This window comes from Cherax quadricarinatus, chromosome 25, assembly GCF_038502225.1.
Source record: "Cherax quadricarinatus isolate ZL_2023a chromosome 25, ASM3850222v1, whole genome shotgun sequence".
NCBI lineage: Eukaryota > Metazoa > Arthropoda > Malacostraca > Decapoda > Parastacidae > Cherax > Cherax quadricarinatus.
The window spans coordinates 10,686,437-10,709,745 of record NC_091316.1 but is presented as its reverse complement, the minus strand read 5'-3'; the positions used below and the strand labels follow the sequence as shown (position 1 = coordinate 10,709,745).

Here is a 23,309-nt window from a genome sequence, read left to right as displayed (position 1 = left end):
GAGAGACTCGTATTTGCACGTTTATCACTGGTGCGAAATGTGTAGCAGCTGGAGGCTGGATGACCACGGTGACCATTAAACTAACAAATATATCAGCCACAACACCCGCGTCACCCAGGTAATTTCACCAGCCAATCACAGCAAAACTACGTTGCAGCACAAGCCTTTATCTTGACAATGTTTCGCTCTATGTGAAGGTCTTCCATGTGTCAATTAAACTCTGAGTGAAACGTGATCCTAATAAAAGCTTCTTCCGTAACGCATCTTTTTTTTCCGACGCATTCCAAGTCGATGTTTCACTTCCACAAACAATGATGTGGTAAATTTAGCAACGATGTCTCGCCCAATAAGGAGCTTCATCAAGTTAATAAAGCTTATCTGCTAACTTAATCAAGGTTCCAGACTGTTTGTGGCATATATCCAGAGTCTCTGTAACTGTACTCTCACAACTTCACGTTGAGTACTGGAGTCTGTGTATTTTATACCTCTACTCTCGCAAGTTCATGTAGAGTACTAAAGTGTGTACTTTATACCCTTATTCTCACAACTGTATAAGTGACATCCAACCAGTAAAGCTTCTTTAAAGCCATTAACATCACATAATTTGTAGAGAATGTGGTATAATTAAGTAGATTATGCTCGAGATAATTGCGAAACGACTGACCGACTATTAAATAATAGACTGTTCTTCCTATCGGGTGATGACTTTCACGCAGTTGTGTGGAGGCTGGTCCAGTGGTCAGCACACTGGCCTGCGAGTTTCAGGACTCTCCTGCCGAGGGTTCGATCCCAATCACCCGTTCTGTGTTGTTGAAGCGTAGCTGAGGATACAACGGCGAAAGAAAACACGAATATTGTTGGAGGCACGAATATTGCTGGAAACACGAATAATGTTGAAATTACGAATAATGCTGGACACACGAATGTTGGAAAACACATTTATTGTTGGAAAAAAACATTTAAGAGACTCTACACGAGGTTAAAATTTATTATGATACAGAATAAATTATTCCAGGATACAACGCGACACATTACTTTTAGAGGACTGGGTCCCGGAATTTGCATAATGTATCTTAAGACATTCTAGAATTTATCTAATGCATCTTCCACATTCTAGAATTAATATAATGCATCTTCCACATTCTAGAATTAATATAATGCATCTCAGACATTCCGGAATTTAATGACTTATAAGGTAATGGAAAGAGCTTTGTCATGTAGAAGTTAATCTGCCCGAGTGTACCTGAGGTGCCAGCACATGTACTCCAAACCATACCCCGGCCGGGATTGAACCCGCGGTCAGAGAGTCTCAAAACTCCAGCCCGTCGCGTTAGCCACTAGACCAGCTAGCCACAATAAGATTCGTCCAACTAGGTATATTTCTACACCATAGGAAGGTTCAATCCCGGCCGGGGTATGGTTTGTTTGCAATCGTGTCATTACGATTTCGTGAGTCACATGTACTCCATTAGGTCGTCATTCGGTAGAACTCTACGAGGAGCGAAACGTTGTCCTAATGAACGATTGTTGTGAAGTGTTTGTGTTTTTTTCACCGTTACCGTTGTCTGGATCATGTGTATTGTTCGTTGGCCATTTTCCCATTTACTGTTTGTACCGTTGCTTGACATCCTTCACGTTTACTGTTTGTACCGTTGTTTGACGTCCTTCACGTTTACTGTTTGTACCGTTACTTGACATCCTTCACGTTTACTGTTTGTATCGTTGCTTGACATCCTTCACGTTTGTTTGTACCGTGCTTGACATCCTTCACGTTTACTGTTTGTACCGTTGCTTGACGTCCTTCACGTTTACTGTTTGTACCGTTGTTTGACGTCCTTCACGTTTACTGTTTGTACCGTTGTTTGACGTCCTTCACGTTTACTGTTTGTACCGTTGTTTGACGTCCTTCACGTTTACTGTTTGTACCGTTGTTTGACGTCCTTCACGTTTACTGTTTGTACCGTTGTTTGACGTCCTTCACGTTTACTGTTTGTACCGTTGTTTGACGTCCTTCACGTTTACTGTTTGTACCGTTGTTTGACGTCCTTCACGTTTACTGTGAAAGTTTTCGTTTTTTGTTTTTTTGGTCAGACTTGTACTTCCGGCAGTCTCCTTCGCTCTCTAGGTCAACAGTCTTGGGTATTTCACTTTCATTCTGCAGTTGCTACTTGTACAACGGTGCAACCTGTTTTTTCCCGTTCTTGATGTGCAGTTACAGGATTGAGTAAGTTGAAAGATGCTGGTTAAGGCAGAGAACCGGCACTACGATGTGGCCTCCTGGCACTGATACCGACGTGTTATAATGGTGAGAGCTCTCTCTCTCTCTCTCTCTGACTGAGCGAAAAGTTCTCCCAATAAAAGCACAAACAGCGCGACAACGAACAGGAAGCAAGCAACGACACCTACACAACAAAAACATACACAAGGAAGTCAGGATAATCACGACAAGGGACGACCAACGTAAGCCTGTGACCGTGAAGCGGAGGAGGAGGAAGAAGAGGAGGAAGAAGAGGAGGAGGAGGAGGAGGAGGAGGAAGAGGAAGAAGAGGAGGAGGAAGAAGAGGAGGAAGAAGAAGAGGAGGAAGAAGAAGAGGAGGAAGAAGAGGAGGAGGAAGAAGGAGAAGGAAGGAGGAGGAGAAGGAAGGAGGAGGAGGAAGAGGAGGAAGAGGAGAACAACGACAATAACGACAATTTATTTTTCACTTAGCCCCAAGGGACGGCACATTAGCCAGCAGACTAACCCCCAGGGACGGCATACTAGCCGGCAGATTAACCTCGAGGGACGACACACAAGAGCCCCGAGGGAACTTGTAATAATCCAAGACAAACAAGCGCTAAACCCGTACGGGTCCTACATCTCTCTCTATCTCAGCATCTCCCCTCTCCCACTTCCCTCGCTTCACACTATCCTTGATCTCTCCTCCCTTCCCATCTCCTTAATTTTACTCCATATCTCCTACCTATATCTAAGTCAAGCATCTTCATCTCCAACGATGATACCTTCAACAATGATACCCCCAACAATGATACCTTCAACATTAATACCTCCAACAATGATACCTCCAACAGTTGATCAAATGAAAATGCTGGCCCACATATGGCTCCAACTTCATCCTGTTCCCTACTGGTGTTTCATAACAATAAAAATGCTTTCAAATGAGCTGATGTAGGTAACAGCTCTTAGCTTGTTAATAAAATTAGGAATCCTTAACCTGTAAATAGCTTGTCAATAAAGCTAGGGATCCTTAACCTAACCTTGTCAAACCCTGTGTAAAAAAAAGATGCCTCCAGTGATACCTTCAACAGTGATACCTCCAACAATGATACCTCTAACAATGATACATTCAACAATGATTCATTCAACAATGATGCCATCAACAATGATACCTTCAACAATGATAACTCCAACAATGATACCTTCAACAATGATACCTTCAACAATGATACCTTCAACAATGATACCTCCAACAATGATACCTTCAACAATGATACCTCCAACAATGATACCTTCAACAATGATACCTTCAACAATGATACCTTCAACAATGATACCTCCAACAATGATACCTTCAACAATGATACCTCCAACAATGATACCTTCAACAATGATACCTCCAACAATGATACCTTCAACAATGATACCTTCAACAATGATACCTTCAACAATGATACCTTCAACAATGATACCTTCAACAATGATACCTTCAACAATGATACCTTCAACAATGATACCTCCAACAATGATACCTCCAACAATGATACCTCCAACAATGATACCTTCAACAATGATACCTCCAACAATGATACCTCCAACAATGATACCTTCAACAATGATACCTCCAACAATGATACCTTCAACAATGATACCTCCAACAATGATACCTCCAACAATGATACCTTCAACAATGATACCTTCAACAATGATACCTCCAACAATGATACCTTCAACAATGATACCTCCAACAATGATACCTTCAACAATGATACCTCCAACAATGATACCTTCAACAATGATACCTCCAACAATGATACCTTCAACAATGATACCTTCAACAATGATACCTTCAACAATGATACCTTCAACAATGATACCTTCAACAGTGATACATTCAACAATGATACCATCAACAATGATACTTCTAAAAGTGATACCTTCAACAGTGAAACCTCCAATAATGATACCTTCAACAGTGATACCTCCAACAGTGATACCTTCAACAGTGATGCCTCCAACAGTGATACCTTCAACAGTGATACCTTCAACAGTGATACCTTCAACAGTGATACCTTCAACAGTGATACCTTCAACAGTGATACCTTCAACAGTGATACCTTCAACAGTGATACCTCCAACAGTGATACCTTCAACAGTGATACCTTCAACAGTGATACCTTCAACAGTGATACCTTCAACAGTGATACCTTCAACAGTAATACCTTCAACAGTGATACCTTCAACAGTGATACCTTCAACAGTGATACCTCCAACAGTGATACCTCCAACAGTGATACCTTCAACAGTGATACCTTCAACAGTGATGTCTCCAACAGTGATAACTTCAACAATGATACCTTCAACAGTGATACCTTCAACAGTAATACCTTCAACAGTGATACCTTCAACAGTGATACCTTCAACAGTGATACCTTCAACAGTGATACCTTCAGTGATACCTTCAACAGTGATACCTTCAACAGTGATACCTTCAACAGTGATACCTTCAACAGTGATACCTTCAACAGTAATACCTTCAACAGTGATACCTTCAACAGTGATACCTTCAACAGTGATACCTTCAACAGTGATACCTTCAACAGTGATACCTTCAACAGTGATACCAACAGTGATACCTTCAACAGTGATACCTTCAACAGTAATACCTTCAACAGTGATACCTTCAACAGTGATACCTTCAACAGTGATACCTTCAACAGTGATACCAACAGTGATACCTTCAACAGTGATACCTTCAACAGTGATACCTTCAACAGTGATACCAACAGTGATACCTTCAACAGTGATACCTTCAACAGTGATACCTTCAACAGTGATACCTTCAACAGTGATACCTTCAACAGTGATACCTTCAACAGTGATACCTTCAACAGTGATACCTTCAACAGTAATACCTTCAACAGTGACACCTTCAACAACAATAACTTCAACAACAATAACTTCAACAACAATAACTTCAACAACAATAACTTCAACAACAATAACTTCAACAACAATAACTTCAACAACAATAACTTCAACAACAATATCTCCAACAATAATACCAATGTCTCCATGTAATTCCAATCCTCAATCTCCTCGTCTTCCTTGTGTCCCCTTGTTTTCCTTCAATTTCTTCCTCCATAACTCTTCTCCTCATTCTCCTCCTTTAACCACCACCACCACTACATTTTCCACCAACGCTGACGCCACCACCATCTCCAATCACTAACATCTCTTCCTCCAACCACCATCACCACCACCTACTCGTAACCACCAGCAACTCTTCCTCATTCTTCTCCAATCATCACTACTTCCTCTTGCCCCTCCTCCTCCAACTATGACTATATCCACTTCCTTCAACGCCCCCTCCTTATTCCACCCACCAGCACCTCTTCCTCAGCCTCATCCAACCTCTACCCCCTCCCTCAACTACCACCACGATGACGCCCACTACCACCCTTCACTCCCTGAAACCACCACCATCCGCCAGCATCTCTCATTGGTGTACCCTTTATCTCTCACCTCCTCCTCCTCCTGGACCCCTCTCACCTCCTCCTCCTGGACCCCTCTCACCTCCTCTTCCTGGACCCCTCTCACCTCCTCCTCCTGGACCCCTCTCACCTCCTCCTCCTGGACCCCTCTCACCTCCTCCTCCTGGACCCCTCTCACCTCCTCCTCCTGGACCCCTCTCACCTCCTCCTCCTCCTGGACCCCTCTCACCTCCTCCTCCTCCTGGACCCCTCTCACCTCCTCCTCCTCCTCCTCCTGGACCCCTCTCACCTCCTCCTCCTCCTCCTCCTCCTCCTGGACCCCTCTCACCTCCTCCTCCTCCTGGACCCCTCTCACCTCCTCCTGGACCCTCTCACCTCCTCCTCCTCCTCCTGGACCCCTCTCACCTCCTCCTCCTCCACCTCCTGGACCCCACTCACCTCCTCCTCCACCTCCTCCACCTCCACCTGGACCCCTCTCACCTCCTCCTCCTGAGCCCCCCTCTCACCTCCTCGGTCACCAAACCAAACGCCTCAAACTCGTGGAATGAGAAAACTTTGGCAGTGGATCATCAATATATCCTTAAAGCCTGGCTGTGGCTCTAACCTTTGCCATACTGAAATAACATTACTGTAATATAACAGTATCACCACAGCGGCAGTGTGTGAGGCAGCAGCAGAGGATGAGTGAGGCAGTAGAGGATAGTTGAGGCAGAAGGAAAGGATGATTGAGACAGGACAGGATGATTGAGGCAGAAGGAGAGGATGACTGAAGCAGGGAGAAGATAACTGAGGCAGAAGCAAAGAATGACTGAGGGAAAAGTAGAGGATGACTGAAGGAAGCAGACAGCAGGAGGAAGGTTCAGTTACGACAATGAGCTGATAAAGATTTACTACAAAGCTTTAAACTTGTGGGCTAAAGTCAATAAGACCCACAATGCCGGTTATGGCATTTTACTGTGAAGACGTTTCGTCAATCAGGGACGAAACACATTAATGAAGTCCTCATTGGAAGAAACGTCTTTGCAATAAAATGCCACAACCCGTTGTATTACTAATGGATCAACATCGGCTGACTTGATAATGGTCCAAGACGGACCGAAACGTCGTCTAATGTCTCCTCTCCAAGGCGTGAGTTGTTTGTGATTTGCTCCAGTGGCGTTATTGCACCAGACACTATATTGCGATATTTATTCTTCAGCCGAAATTCGTTCCTCAGCACCGAGGATTCATGTCTCGGTTCAAGATTTTCCTTTACCTCCCTCCAATATCCACTTCTCCCTGGACAAAACACGTACTTCCAACACAACATGAGCGCTGTTAACAGACAAGAAAATACGAAACGAAGGAAGAATTAGACTGGAACAAGCAATGAAATAATTATAAGGGATCAGAGAAATAACAGGAAAACGACCTGACGATCACACTAAGGAATAAGACATCAAAATGGGAGAGAGTAACGAGTGGGGTCCGACAAGGATCAGTGTTAGGACCGCTATTATTCCTAATATATGTCAACGACCTACCAGAAAGTATTGAACACAGAGTCACTGTTTTCCAATGTTATGAAGCTAATGGGGAGAATAAAACCAAGAGAAGACAGTGATGAACTTGAACCTGACCTCAACAGACCGCAGATGTTGTCCAGCTTTTAAGCGTTCAACCCAAACAACTGCAAAATCATGCGAATTAGGGACGAGAGCAGACCGGAGACAGAGTACAGTATGAGTGGTAGAAGCTGAGAAGCTGCATATGTCAGTGAACGGAGAGAACTCGGGGGTGACTATAACACCAAATACACAGCCAATATTACACACATCGTATAACGTATACGGCGTATGCAAGATTAACACACCTCAGAAAAGCAATCAGGAACTTGAACAAAAAATCCTTTAGAACTTTATAAAGAACATACGTTAGTTTAATCTTTAAGTACGTGGCCCCAGCACGGACGTCACACCTAAAGGTCTACGATCAGACTAGCACCAGAACCGAGAGGAATGCCTTATGATGCTTTAAGTTTACGGTTCTGGCAGACAGGAGGACTAGAGAAGACGTGATTACGACATCCAAAATCTTAAAAGAAACTGACAGGACAGATAGGGACAGACTGAAGTATGAGGACCAGGATCAAGGAAAGACAGGCGGAAGCAGAAGACATATGAACCACAGTGATAGAAGGAAGTGTTTTCTTAGTCCCAGGGTGGTCGAGAAATGGAATGATCTAGATGACGTAGCTGTAGAGGAAAACTCAATACACAGCTTCAAGAGTCGATATGATAAATCCCAAGAGGCCTTAAGTAAAAGGAGTTTTAAGAGGCGGAGTCAGGAACCCAGTCTCGACCCCTCCCACAAATACAACTCGGCCAGTTGAAACTCGACCCCTTCAACCACAGAGAAGCGAGCACATACCCACGCACAACAGTTTCTGTAGATAAGCAGCGACACGGGCACAAACAAAAAATCCGACATTCAACAAATGACTGGACATGTTGCAATTGCAGAGAGCCTCAGAGCAGCAATTTGCAATAGTCTGCTTGATTTTCACGCTTTCCATGTGAACCCTGATCTACATCTCTCCCCACTCTCCATCCCTCCCTCTAGAAACAAGAAGAGAATAAACGAGATAAGCAATTGCAAAACAGTTCCTCTGCAACATTACCGTGGGAAAGTGCACTGCACTACCAGGACCAGCTCTCCACCCTCACCATGGTTAAATAATTACTGGGTAATAACTAACAGAATTACCCACAAAATGTTAGGTAAAAGCATTGACACAGATGCAAATAATAAGACATTTTATTGTGGCGACATTTTCCTCTTCAGGAGTTTTGACAAACCGTTGGAGAGCGAAACGTTGTCAGCATAAAATGTCACATTAGTTTCATGTGTCCTTTTACCTAAATAATCACAGACTACTTTGAACTATCAATGGCTTTTAAGACATGAATACAGACACAAACCTTGACAACTCTTAAGATACATGTCCATAAAATTTACAAGGTCATTAGTTATATGGTCTCTAGACCGAACACGACACACGAGCCTCGCAACACAGGTGTTTTATGACACATGAGCCTCGCAACACAAGTCCTTTGAGACATATGACCCCTCGGACACATGATTCATGTGTGTATTTTCATGGCATATGACTGAAATATACAGCTGATACATACAGCCCGCCAAACACAGGATTATAAGACAGGAGGATAAACACAGGATTATAAGACAGGAGGATAAACATAGGATTATAAGACAGGAGGATAAACACAGAATAACACAGGAGGATAACAAACAGAGGATTATAACACAGGAGGATAAACAGAGGATTATAACACAGGAGGATAAACACAGGATTAAAACACAGGAGGATAACAAACACAGGATTAAAACACAGGAGGATAAACACAGGATTAAAACACAGGAAGATAAACATGCGAGGATAACCAAGTGTTGCACAAAGATACCCAAGTGTTGCAAAAAGATACCCAACCGCTGCACAAAAATACCCAAGCGTTGCAAAAAGATACCCAACCGATGCAGAAAGATACAAAAGTGTTGCACAAAGATACCCAAATGTTACACAAAAATACCCAAGTGTTGCACAAAGTTACCCAAGTGTTACACAAAGATACCCAAGTGTTACACAAAGATACCCAAGTGTTACACAAAGATACCCAAGTGTTACACAAAGATACCCAAGTGTTGCACAAAGATACCCAAGTGTTACACAAAGATACCCAAGTGTTACACAAAGATACCCAAGTGTTACACAAAGATACCCAAGTGTTACACAAAGATACCCAAGTGTTACACAAAGATACCCAAGTGTTACACAAAGATACCCAAGTGTTACACAAAGATACCCAAGTGTTACACAAAGATACCCAAGTGTTGCACAAAGATACCCAAGTGTTGCACAAAGATACCCAAGTGTTACACAAAGATACCCAAGTGTTACACAAAGATACCCAAGTGTTACACAAAGATACCCAAGTGTTACACAAAGATACCCAAGTGTTGCACAAAGATACCCAAGTGTTGCACAAAGATACCCAAGTGTTACACAAAGATACCCAAGTGTTACACAAAGATACCCAAGTGTTACACAAAGATACCCAAGTGTTACACAAAGATACCCAAGTGTTGCACAAAGATACCCAAGTGTTACACAAAGATACCCAAGTGTTACACAAAGATACCCAAGTGTTACACAAAGATACCCAAGTGTTGCACAAAGATACCCAAGTGTTGCACAAAGATACCCAAGTGTTACACAAAGATACCCAAGTGTTACACAAAGATACCCAAGTGTTACACAAAGATACCCAAGTGTTACACAAAGATACCCAAGTGTTGCACAAAGATACCCAAGTGTTGCACAAAGATACCCAAGTGTTACACAAAGATACCCAAGTGTTGCACAAAGATACCCAAGTGTTGCACAAAGATACCCAAGTGTTACACAAAGATACCCAAGTGTTACACAAAGATACCCAAGTGTTACACAAAGATACCCAAGTGTTACACAAAGATACCCAAGTGTTACACAAAGATACCCAAGTGTTACACAAAGATACCCAAGTGTTACACAAAGATACCCAAGTGTTACACAAAGATACCCAAGTGTTGCACAAAGATACCCAAGTGTTGCACAAAGATACCCAAGTGTTACACAAAGATACCCAAGTGTTACACAAAGATACCCAAGTGTTACACAAAGATACCCAAGTGTTACACAAAGATACCCAAGTGTTGCACAAAGATACCCAAGTGTTGCACAAAGATACCCAAGTGTTACACAAAGATACCCAAGTGTTACACAAAGATACCCAAGTGTTGCACAAAGATACCCAAGTGTTACACAAAGATACCCAAGTGTTACACAAAGATACCCAAGTGTTACACAAAGATACCCAAGTGTTACACAAAGATACCCAAGTGTTACACAAAGATACCCAAGTGTTACACAAAGATACCCAAGTGTTACACAAAGATACCCAAGTGTTACACAAAGATACCCAAGTGTTACACAAAGATACCCAAGTGTTACACAAAGATACCCAAGTGTTACACAAAGATACCCAAGTGTTGCACAAAGATACCCAAGTGTTACACAAAGATACCCAAGTGTTACACAAAGATACCCAAGTGTTACACAAAGATACCCAAGTGTTGCACAAAGATACCCAAGTGTTACACAAAGATACCCAAGTGTTACACAAAGATACCCAAGTGTTACACAAAGATACCCAAGTGTTACACAAAGATACCCAAGTGTTACACAAAGATACCCAAGTGTTACACAAAGATACCCAAGTGTTACACAAAGATACCCAAGTGTTACACAAAGATACCCAAGTGTTACACAAAGATACCCAAGTGTTACACAAAGATACCCAAGTGTTACACAAAGATACCCAAGTGTTACACAAAGATACCCAAGTGTTACACAAAGATACCCAAGTGTTACACAAAGATACCCAAGTGTTACACAAAGATACCCAAGTGTTGCACAAAGATACCCAAGTGTTACACAAAGATACCCAAGTGTTACACAAAGATACCCAAGTGTTACACAAAGATACCCAAAGATGTTACACAAAGATACCCAAGTGTTACACAAAGATACCCAAGTGTTACACAAAGATACCCAAGTGTTACACAAAGATACCCAAGTGTTACACAAAGATACCCAAGTGTTACACAAAGATACCCAAGTGTTACACAAAGATACCCAAGTGTTGCACAAGTGTTACACAAAGATACCCAAGTGTTGCACAAAGATACCCAAGTGTTACACAAAGATACCCAAGTGTTACACAAAGATACCCAAGTGTTACACAAAGATACCCAAGTGTTACACAAAGATACCCAAGTGTTACACAAAGATACCCAAGTGTTACACAAAGATACCCAAGTGTTACACAAAGATACCCAAGTGTTACACAAAGATACCCAAGTGTTACACAAAGATACCCAAGTGTTACACAAAGATACCCAAGTGTTACACAAAGATACCCAAGTGTTACACAAAGATACCCAAGTGTTACACAAAGATACCCAAGTGTTACACAAAGATACCCAAGTGTTGCACAAAGATACCCAAGTGTTGCACAAAGATACCCAAGTGTTACACAAAGATACCCAAGTGTTACACAAAGATACCCAAGTGTTACACAAAGATACCCAAGTGTTACACAAAGATACCCAAGTGTTACACAAAGATACCCAAGTGTTACACAAAGATACCCAAGTGTTACACAAAGATACCCAAGTGTTACACAAAGATACCCAAGTGTTACACAAAGATACCCAAGTGTTACACAAAGATACCCAAGTGTTACACAAAGATACCCAAGTGTTACACAAAGATACCCAAGTGTTGCACAAAGATACTTAAATGCTGCATCTACTGTTAGACTTTCTCAACTATTTATATCAGCTGGTGTTGATATCAACTGATATCATCAACACCAGATGACAGCAACACCAACAGCGGGCATCATCAGCACCAGCTGGTATCAACACCAGTTAGTAACAACAACACCAGGGGGTACCACCTATCATCAATATCAGCTGGTTTCAACACCAGCTGTTGTCATGGGCACCAGCTGGTATCATCAGCACCAGGTGGCAACACAGCATCAGCTGGAATCATCAGCACCAGCTGGTATCATCAGCACCAGGTGGCAACACAGCATCAGCTGGAATCATCAGCACCAGCTGGTATCATCGGCAACAGCTGGTATCATCGGCAACAGCTGGTAGCAACAAAACAACAACAAAACGGGTTTCGACTCTTGTTACTTTACGCTATATTTAGATGAGTAATAGAGAAGACCAAAATACACTGGACTTGGCAGTGTGAGGGAGGGGGAGGGGGAGAGAGAGAGAGAGAGAGAGAGAGAGAGAGAGAGAGAGAGAGAGAGAGAGAGAGAGAGAGAGAGAGAGAGAGAGAGAGAGAGAGAGAGAGAGAGAGAGAGAGAGAGAGAGAGAGAATCAGCCATTATACTTTTATAAACAAAAACACACACACACGTGATCCAAGTCAAAAGTCAACAGTAACACTTATAAAATTCCAGCTGATGTAGTTCTTAGTTAACTCTTTTTTTTTTTCAAGATTTTACGAAGGCCACAAGATGGGCCCCCTCATGGCCGGTAGATGGGCTCTCATGGCCAGCAGATAAACTCATGCCCACAAGATAAGACACATGACCAGCAGTGATAGGAAGCAACCCCTGTTGTTGGTGCTTCTGTTGTTGTGGAGAGTGATGGAAGCAAACCCTGTTGTTGGTGCTTCTGTTGCTGTGGAGAGTGATGGAAGCAAACCCTGTTGTTGGTGCTTCTGTTGCTGCAGTGATGGGAAACAACACTTGTTGTTGGTGCTTCTGTTGATGTGGAGTGATGGGAAGTATCCCCTGTTGTTGGTGCTTCTGTTGTTGTGGAGTCATGGGAAGCATCCCCTGTTGTTGGTGCTTCTGTTGTTGTGGAGTCATGGGAAGCATCCCCTGTTGTTGGTGCTTCTGTTGATGTGGAGTGATGGGAAGCATCCCCTGTTGTTGGTGCTTCTGTTGTGGAGAGTGATGGGAAGCATCCCCTGTTGCTTCTGTTGTTGTGGAGAGTGATGGGAAGCATCCCCTGTTGGTGCTTCTGTTGTGGAGTGATGGGAAGCATCCCTTGTGGTGCTTCTGTTGTTGTGGAGTCATGGGAAGCATCCCCTGTTGTTGGTGCTTCTGTTGTTGTGGAGTCATGGGAAGCATCCCCTGTTGTTGCTGCTTCTGTTGTTGAGTGATGGGAAGCATCCCCTGTTGTTGGTGCTTCTATTGTGGAGTGTGATGGGAAGCATCCCCTGTTGTTGGCGCTTATGTTGTTGTGGAGTGATGGGAAGCAACCCCTGTTGTTGGTGCTTCTTTTTTTTGTGGAGAGTGATGGAAGCAAACCCTGTTGTTGGTGCTTCTGTTGTTGTGGAGAGTGATGGGAAGCAACCCCTGATGCTGGTGCTTCTGTTGTTGTGGAGAGTGATGGGAAGCAACCCTTGTTGTCGGGGCTTCTGTTGTTGTGGAGAGTGATGGGAAGCATCCCCTGTTGTTGGTGCTTCTGTTGTGGAGAGTGATGGGAAACATCCCCTGTTGTTGGTGCTTCTGTTGTGGAGAGTGATGGGAAGCATCCCCTGTTGTTGGCGCTTATGTTGTGGAGTGATGGGAAGCATCCCCTGTTGTTGGCGCTTATGTTGTTGTGGAGTGATGGGAAACATCTCCTGTTGTTGGTGCTTCTATTGTGGAGAGTGATGGGAAGCATACCCTGTTGTTGGTGCTTCTCTTGAATGATGAGAAGCAACCCCTGTTGTTTGTGCTTCTGTTGTTGTGGAGAGTGATGGGAAGCATCCCCTGTTGTTGGTGCTTCTGTTGTTGTGGAGTGATGGGAAGTATCCCCTGTTGTTGGTGCTTCTATTGTGGAGTGTGATGGGAAGCATCCCCTGTTGTTGGCGCTTATGTTGCTGTGGAGTGATGGGAAGCAACCCCTGTTTGTGCTTCTGCTGTTGTGGAGAGTGATGGGAAGCAGCTCCTGTTGCTGGTGCTTCTTTTGTTGTGGAGATGTGAAGCAACCCCTGTTGTTTGTGCTTCTGTTGTTGTGGAGAGTGATGGGAAGCATCCCATGTTGTTGGTGCTTCTGTTGTTGTGGAGAGTGATGGGAAGCATCCCATGTTGTTGGTGCTTCTGTTGTTGTAGAGAGTGATGGGAAGCAACCCCTGTTGTTGTGGAGTGATGGGAAGCAACCCCTGTTGTTGGTGCTTCTGTTGTTGTGGAGAGTGACAGTCAACCGTTCGTGGCAGTGTTAGCCAAAACAGAAATTATATTAATATCCTAAGTCCTATTTTGCTGCCAGAATATTATGACTAATAATAGTAATAAATAATAATAATTATTTATTACTATTATATGCAAATGTATAATCAAGTATTAGACCCATAAATATAATTGTACAAGTAAAAATTATTTATGATCATTATTAAAATATATACTAGTTATTAGCACTATGTATCAGCTTAATTATAATTATGTATAATCATTATTATAATGACTCAAACATTATATAAAATCATGTTTCCAATTATGTAAAAATATAATTATTTAAAACTTCTGTGATCATAATTTACTTAAGCTAGCCTGGCCACGTCATGTACTCAGCAGCGCTAAACCTGTAGGGGTCACACTGAGCCTGGGGAAAGGGGAGGGATGAAATTTAATGAAGATCGATCAAAGGGGGGGGAGGGGGAAGAGTAGCTTTAACCCCTCGAATCAAGAACCCCCTCAATGGAACCAAGGCATTTCTTAAAATTTCAGACACACAATACGATTATAATTAACTGTATTATTATTTATTATTATTATCATCATTATTGGGGAATGTTACTCTCGTAAGGGTTATACACTGCTGACGAATGGAAGGCAATCATGTTTGATCCAAGGAAGGATTCCTCCAACTCCTTGCAAGAGCTCTTCAATAGCCTCTCTGAATCCCCTTCCCCTTTGAAGAAAGGGAAAGGGGAGAGAGGGAACTGTTTATGCAAGCCGGTTATGCCTTCTGCTGTATTACCCTCTGCTCTGTTACAAGTTGTGACAGATGTTACTGGACTGAATACTCAGGTGTACTCAGCAGTTTAACCTTCACGTATACTGAAACAATGTGTAATAACAAACAGCATCGTGTACTATCATGTACTATGCGCCTCCGCGCGCGTGTGTGTGTGTGTGTGTGTGTGTGTGTGTGTGTGTGTGTGTGTGTGTGTGTGTGTGTGTGTGTGTGTGTGTGTGTGTGTGTGTGTTTGTATCGTGTTCTGTCATGTATTATGCACCTCTGTGTATACTATAACGTCTATAATATCAAACAGTACCATGTACCCTGCGCTACAGTGTAATACCATGTCCTCCCATGTTACAGGCGAGGTAGGAAAACTCAATAAAAACCTGCATTACAGACTAAATTTTAATAATACAATTAATGTGGATACAACTTCAGTAATACCCATTTTTATTCAATATACGAGATCCAAATTACATAGTCATATAATCTCGTGAATTTTTTACTCGTTTCGTATAATTAAGTTTTATTTGGAGAGAAAAACTTTGCTATGCTAATTACACTATTAATCCCACCAACAATTTTGAAATTTGGCGAGTTTTGTTACGGAGACGCTCAGACTTATTACTCTCATTACTGTTTTGCCGCAGGGGTAATTATTGTTGCTTCTCTTATTAATGTTCCTCCTTGATGATGTATGTTAGTATCAGCGGAGCGTGGCCAGCAGTCACTCTCTCTCTCTCTCTCTCTCGCAAAACTGTTATTCTTCTCTGCCACGAGTCTCTAGTAGTAGTAGTAGTTTTATTATTATTATTGTTATTAATCAAAACTAAGCACTAAACTACCAGGGTTTAATAGTAGTAGTAGTAGTAGTTGTGCGTAGGTCGCACGGCGCTCAAAAACGTAAAAAAATATACAAAACAATGAAAAAGATAAATCAACAAAAAAAGTAGTGAACATAAATCTTAACATAAATAATATCAGACCAAGTTAAAACATCCGACATCAATTAATGTTAAAAGACTCCGTTGAAAGTTCCCCGACGTCCCTAGAGTAACCTCGCCCTCGGTAATCATAAAAAAAAGATGAAGGCAGAAAGACTTGAGCCGAAACCAGACCACTAAAATATGATCTACAGTTAGATGAACGTCAGCAGCTACAGAGGAGGACAAGAGCACCTGCAAACAAGTGGCTATCTCTGTCGCCCGATCCTTCAGACAGCAGATTCATCTTTATGCAACGATTCCTGTCGGAGGAGGGCGAAACATCCACGTCCTCTTGAATCTTGTGTAACTTGTTTCCAATTTCCAGCGTCCATCAGCCCCCCCCCCACTTCCTAAGGACATATATGCAGATATAGCCCATGAAGTTACTATAAGGTAAAAATCTACGGTGGAAAGGGCTCGCTAGAGCAGCCATTCCCGCGGAATCCTCCTATTTATTACCTACAGCATCCTTGTGCCGCGACTGGATGGGCGCCAACCACTCCAGGATCATTTGGACCACAGATTGGACAGAAGCCTACTGGGCCAGGGCAGAGAACATTGGGCGCAGTGAACCGAGAACCAACTAAGCCATCTATCAGGATAAAAGCAGCTAGGATTGTCGTAAGCTCCGCAGTAAGACAACAGAACTCTCTTGGTAACTGCAAACAATAAGAGTTCTCACCATCAATCACAGCAAAACCAACTCCACCCTCGCTCTTAGACCCGTTAGTAAAGACCTTTATCGTTGAAACATGAACCGAATAATGCCCCAAGAAATTAGACAAGACCATCAGAGGGGCATTAAATGCCAGCAAAGACAGCTCAGGCATCATCCAGTGAAGGCAGAGAAAGAAGCCACCTCTCTGACCACAAACTGAGGTTACAGTCCACCAGAGGGGGTCTACATGGAGCTCACCCCCTCTCCCTTCTGCAACAACCACAGCAGAAGCCGGGATTCCAAGTCACCTGACCAAGGAATGCTAACCTCTGTCGCCTTTGGGAGAACAACTCAGTGATTGCAAGCCCCTCCTGTGTATATTAGGAAAATCACCAAGGACACAAGAAATATGAGCCCAAGCCTCAAACTGAAGTCAATCCTAAGCAGCCAGATTTCTCCACAGAGGGCAGATCGGGAAGAAGCATCCTGCCTACTCAAGAAGAAAATGATCACTACGATGCAAGTCCAGGAGAACAGAGTATCCGAAGTCCAAATATAAAGAACTGGAACGAAGAGGTTTATAACTGAAAAGGAGTTTTAATGAACATTATAATAGGTCAGAGACCCATCATCCAAAATGCTAATATCCAAACGAGTCAGCAGGGACTCCAAAAGAACACCCTTGTTCGGCACACAGCAGCCCGCATCCCACACAGGGTGGTGGGCGTTCCAGTCACCCAGGAAGAACAAGGAATGTAACTCCCTGGCACCCACCTATATATAGCTCTCTGGTACCCACCAATATAGCTCCTTGACCCATCTATATAGCTCTTTGGTACTAATCTATATAGCACATAGGCACCTACCAATATAGGCTCCTGGAACCTGCCTGTATAGCTCCATAGTACACACCTACATAATCCCCTGACACCCACCTATATAACTTCCTGGTAGCCACCTATATACCTTTCTGGCACCCACCTATATAGCTTCCTGGCGCCCACCTATATAGCTTCCTGGCGCCCACCTATATAGCTTCCTGGCACCCACCTATATAGCTTCCTGGCACCCACCTGTATAATTTTCTGGCACCCACCTATACAGCTCCTGGGCAAGCACAGACATATCTCCATGGCATCCACCTATATAACTTCCTGGCACTCATTTGTATAGGCTCCCTGACACCCAATTATATAGTACATTGTTATGTACCATGGTGCACCATGGTGCCACTGTTGTGTACCATGGTACCATTGTGTGCCATACTGCCATTGTTGTGTACCATGGTATCACTATGTACCATGGTACCAATGTGTACCTTAGTGCTAGTGTTCTGTACAATGACTAGGCTCAGCAATGGTGGGCTGGATTTTTAGGATTGCTTGGTAGTTAATGCTTCAATGGTAACTTTAAGGGTCACTCGCACCTGTCTGATGTCACTGCTAGGTCAATCGCACCTGTCTGATGTCACTGCTGGGTCAATCAACTATTTGATGTCACTGGCGGGTCACTCGCACCTGTTTGATGTTACTGCTGCGTCACTCGCACCTGCTTGATGTCACTGCTGGGTCACTCGCACCTGTTTGATGTCACTGTTGGGTTACTCACACCTGTTTGATGTCACTGCTGGACCACTTAACCGATGTCACTGCTGCTTCACTCGCACCTGTTTGATGTCACTGTTGGGTTACTCGCACCTGTCTGATGTCACTGTTGGGTTACTCGCACTTGTCTATCACTGCTGCGTCACTCGCACCTGTCTGATGTCACTGTTGGGTTACTCGCACCTGTCTGATGTCACTGCTGGGTCACTCGTACGTATCTGATGTCACTGCTGGGTCACTCGCACCTGTCTGATGTCACTGTTGGGTTACTGACACCTGTCTGATGTCACTGCTTATATTTTTAACAAACTATTTGTTTCCTTGCTGCCACGAGTGAATCAACGTTGTCTGGTTGTCAGCTGCCTCAACTTTTCTATATAATTATATTATACTGTACGATAATAATAAGACAATATACCGATTATTGTATTTTACTGAGAAAACTTTTTTTATTATATATGTGTGTATATATATATATATATATATATATATATATATATATATATATATATATATATATATATACATATACATATATATACATATACATATATATATACATATACATATATATATACATATACATATATATATACATATACATATATATATACATATACATATATATATACATATACATATATATATACATATACATATATACATATATACATATATATATATATATATACATATATACATATATATATATACATATACATATATACATATATATATATACATATACATATATACATATATATATACATATACATATATACATATATACATATATATATATACATATACATATATACATATATACATATATATATATACATATACATATATACATATATACATATATACATATATATATATACATATATATATATACATATATATATATACATATATATATATACATATATACATATATATATATATATATACATATATATATATACATATATATACATATATATATATACATATATATATATACATATATATATATACATATATATATATACATATATATATATACATATATATATATACATATATATATATACATATATATATATACATATATATATATACATATATATATATATACATATATATATACATATATATATATACATATATATATACATATATATATATACATATATATATATACATATATATATACATATATATATATACATATATATATACATATATATATATACATATATATATATACATATATATATATATACATATATATATATATACATATATATATATATATATATATATATATATATATATATATGTCGTGCCGAATATGTAAAACTGGTCAATTAGCAAGAACTCATTTAAAATTAAGTCCTTTCTAAAATTTTCTATTATACGTTTAAAGATATATTTTTTTCATTAATGTTGATGTAAAAATTTATAATTTTGCACCAAAAGGAACTTAGAAAACTTACCTAACCTTATTATAACAAGCGCAATTTATTTTAGCCTAACCCAACTAAATATATTTTAGATTTGTTTACAGTAATTTAATACTAAACAAACACAGTGAAATATATTTTTTTCGTTAGGTTCAGAATGATTTTGGCGAAATTTTTGCATACATAAATTTTCACTTGTCCTATATGGCAAGATTAGCGTTGCTATTTAAACCAAGATCGCAAGTTCTGCCTATTCGGCACGACATATACATATATATATATATACATATAATATATACATATATATATACATATATACATATATATATACATATATATATACATATATACATATATATATACATATATACATATATATATACATATATACATATATATATACATATATACATATATATATACATATATATATACATATATACATATATATATACATATATACATATATATATACATATATACATATATATATTTATTTATTTATATAATACATATATTCACACAGAATATACGTGTGTTTGTGGCGATGCACAAGCCGACTAGTATGGTCTACAAGGTCTTGACTGTCCCAAAACCAAGGGCTGGCATGCAAGACACAATGAGGTCAACGACATCATAAAGAGAACCCTTGCTACAGTTGGATGCCCAGCCGAGAGGGAGCCCCGATCACTAGCAGCCAACAATACCCACAACCCAGCAAACCGCCCCGATGGGATCACCATCTATCCTTAGAAGAATGGCAAGCTCTTAGCATGGGACTATACCTGTGTGTCCACACTGGTTGACACCTACATCCGTCACAGTGTCGGGCGACAGGGAGGAGGTGCTGACCACAGGGAGGAACACAAGATCGGCAAGTACAGGGACATAAGCCAACAGTATCAATTTGTCCCAGTGGGATCATAGACCTTGGGATCATGGGGAAAAAATGCCACACGTTTCCTTAAAGAACTGGGTTCCAAACTCATCGACATCACCAGGGACCCAAGGGCAGCCACTTTCATGTTCCAGCGCCTCAACGTGGCCATCCAGAGGGAAATGCATGCTGCATACTGGGCTCGCGTCCGGCTTCGGAGGAACTGGAGGAGACTCATAACCTTTGATATATTGTACCAATGTATTCATGTTTGTGTTTTCTATCAATTTATTGTCTATTAATAAAGTACATATATAAATTATAGGGGGTGGTAGGAGAACAAAATATTCAAACAGCTCCGGGAAGAACCCTGAGTTTTCCCTGAGGAACGTTTGTCTTCTCTGAGGATGAGGGGATGAGGGTCCCCAGTAAAGTTCTAGAGGTGGTACCTCCCTATATATATATATATATATATATATATATATATATATATATATATATATATATATATAATGTCGTGCCGAATAGGCAGAACTTGCGATCTTGGCTTAAGTAGCAACGCTCATCTTACCATATAGGACAAGTGAAAATTTGTGTATGCAATAATTTCGCCAAAATCATTCTGAACCTAACGAAAAAAATATATTTCACTGTGTTTGTTTAGTATTAAATTATTGTAAACAAATCTAAAATATATTTAGTTGGGTTAGGCTAAAATAAATTGCGCTTGTTATAATATGGTTAGGTAAGTTTTCTAAGATTCTTTTGGTGCAAAATTATAAATTTTTACATCAACATTAATGAAAAAAATATATCGTTAAACGTATAAAAGAAAATTTTAGAAAGAACTTAATTTTAAATGAGTTCTTGCTAATTGACCAGTTTTACGTATTAGGCACGGCATTATATATATATATATATATATATATATATATATATATATATATATATATATATATATATATATATATATATATATATATATATATATATATATATATTCGCATAACGGCCAACTCCAACCAATGGAGGGTGACCCAAAAAAAAAAACGTTCATCTTTCATTCAACAGTTGCATTGAAATAAGTACGCAGACATCACAATTCAAATAACCGTCCAAAGCATAATATCCCCATACCACCCTCAGAGTGCAGAAGGCACTCGGCGTCTCACCTCCAGGACTCAAGGCTGGCTAAGCTGAATACCTTCATGAATGTTACCCTGCTCACACTCCAACGACACGTCAAATTCCTAAAAGCCACGTGTCTCCATTTACCATGTTTTAACACGCGCGCGCGCACACACATACACACGACTCCTGCCACCACAACTGAGTACACACACACACAGGCAGGCAGGTATAACAGGGAAGGCACTGCAATGGATCAGGGAATACCTGTCGGGAAAACAGCGAGTCATGGTACGTGATGAGGTGTCAGAGTGGGCGCCTGTGACGAGTGGGGTTCCACAGGGGTCAGTCCTAGGACCGGTGCTGTTTCTGGTGTATGTGAACGACATGATGGAAGGAACAGACTCAGAAGTGTCCCTGTTTTGCAGATGATGTGAAGTTGATGAGAAGAATTCAACTGGAAGAGGACCAGGCGAAACTACAAACGGATCTGGACAGGCTGCAGGCCTGGTCCGGAAACTGGCTCCTGGAGTTCAACCCCACCTAGTGCAAAGTCATGAAGATTGGAGAAGAGCAAAGAAGACAGCAGACAGAGTACAGTTTAGGGGGCTAGAGACTATAAACCTTACTCAAGGAATAGGATCTTGGGGTGAGTATAACACCGGGCACATCTGAGGCGCACATCAACCAATAACTGCTGCAGCATATGGGCGCCTAGCAAACCTGAGAATAGCATTCCGATATCTTAATAAGGAATCGTTCAGGACCCTGTACACCGTGCATGTCAAACCTATACTGGAGTATGTAGCACCAGTTTGGAACCCCCACCTAGCCAAGCATGTAAGGAAATTAGAGAAAATGCAAAGGTTTGCAACAAGACTAGTCCCGGAGCTGAGGGGTATGTCCTACGAGGAGAGGTTGAGGGAAATCCATCTGACGACACTGGAGGACAGGAGAGATAGGGGGAATATAACATAAAAAATACTGAGAGGAACTGCCAAGGTGGACAGAGACGGGATGTTCCAGATATGGGACACAGCAACAAGGGGTCACATTTAGAAGTTGAAGACTCAGATGAATCACAGGGATGTTAGGAAGTATTTCTTCAGTAACAGAGTTGTCAGGAAGTGGAATAATCTGGGAAGTGATGTAGTGGAGGCAGGATCCATACCTAGCTTTAACAAGAGGTTTGATAAAGCCCATGGACCAGGAAGTGACACCTAGCAGCGGCCAGTGAAGAGGCAGGGCCAGGAGCTCTTCCACCACCGGCTTTATTATTATTATTTAAAATCAACAAGTCGTTGATTTGAAATAATA

At 41.1% G+C, this 23,309-nt stretch overlaps 1 protein-coding gene across 24 annotated transcripts in view; it reads right to left on the bottom strand.

Annotated features, from left to right (window-relative positions):
- The window catches only part of LOC128689952 (uncharacterized), a 1,227,005-nt gene that overhangs the window by 555,142 nt on the left and 648,554 nt on the right, over positions 1-23,309 (bottom strand). The gene's annotated exons all lie outside the window — the stretch shown is intronic.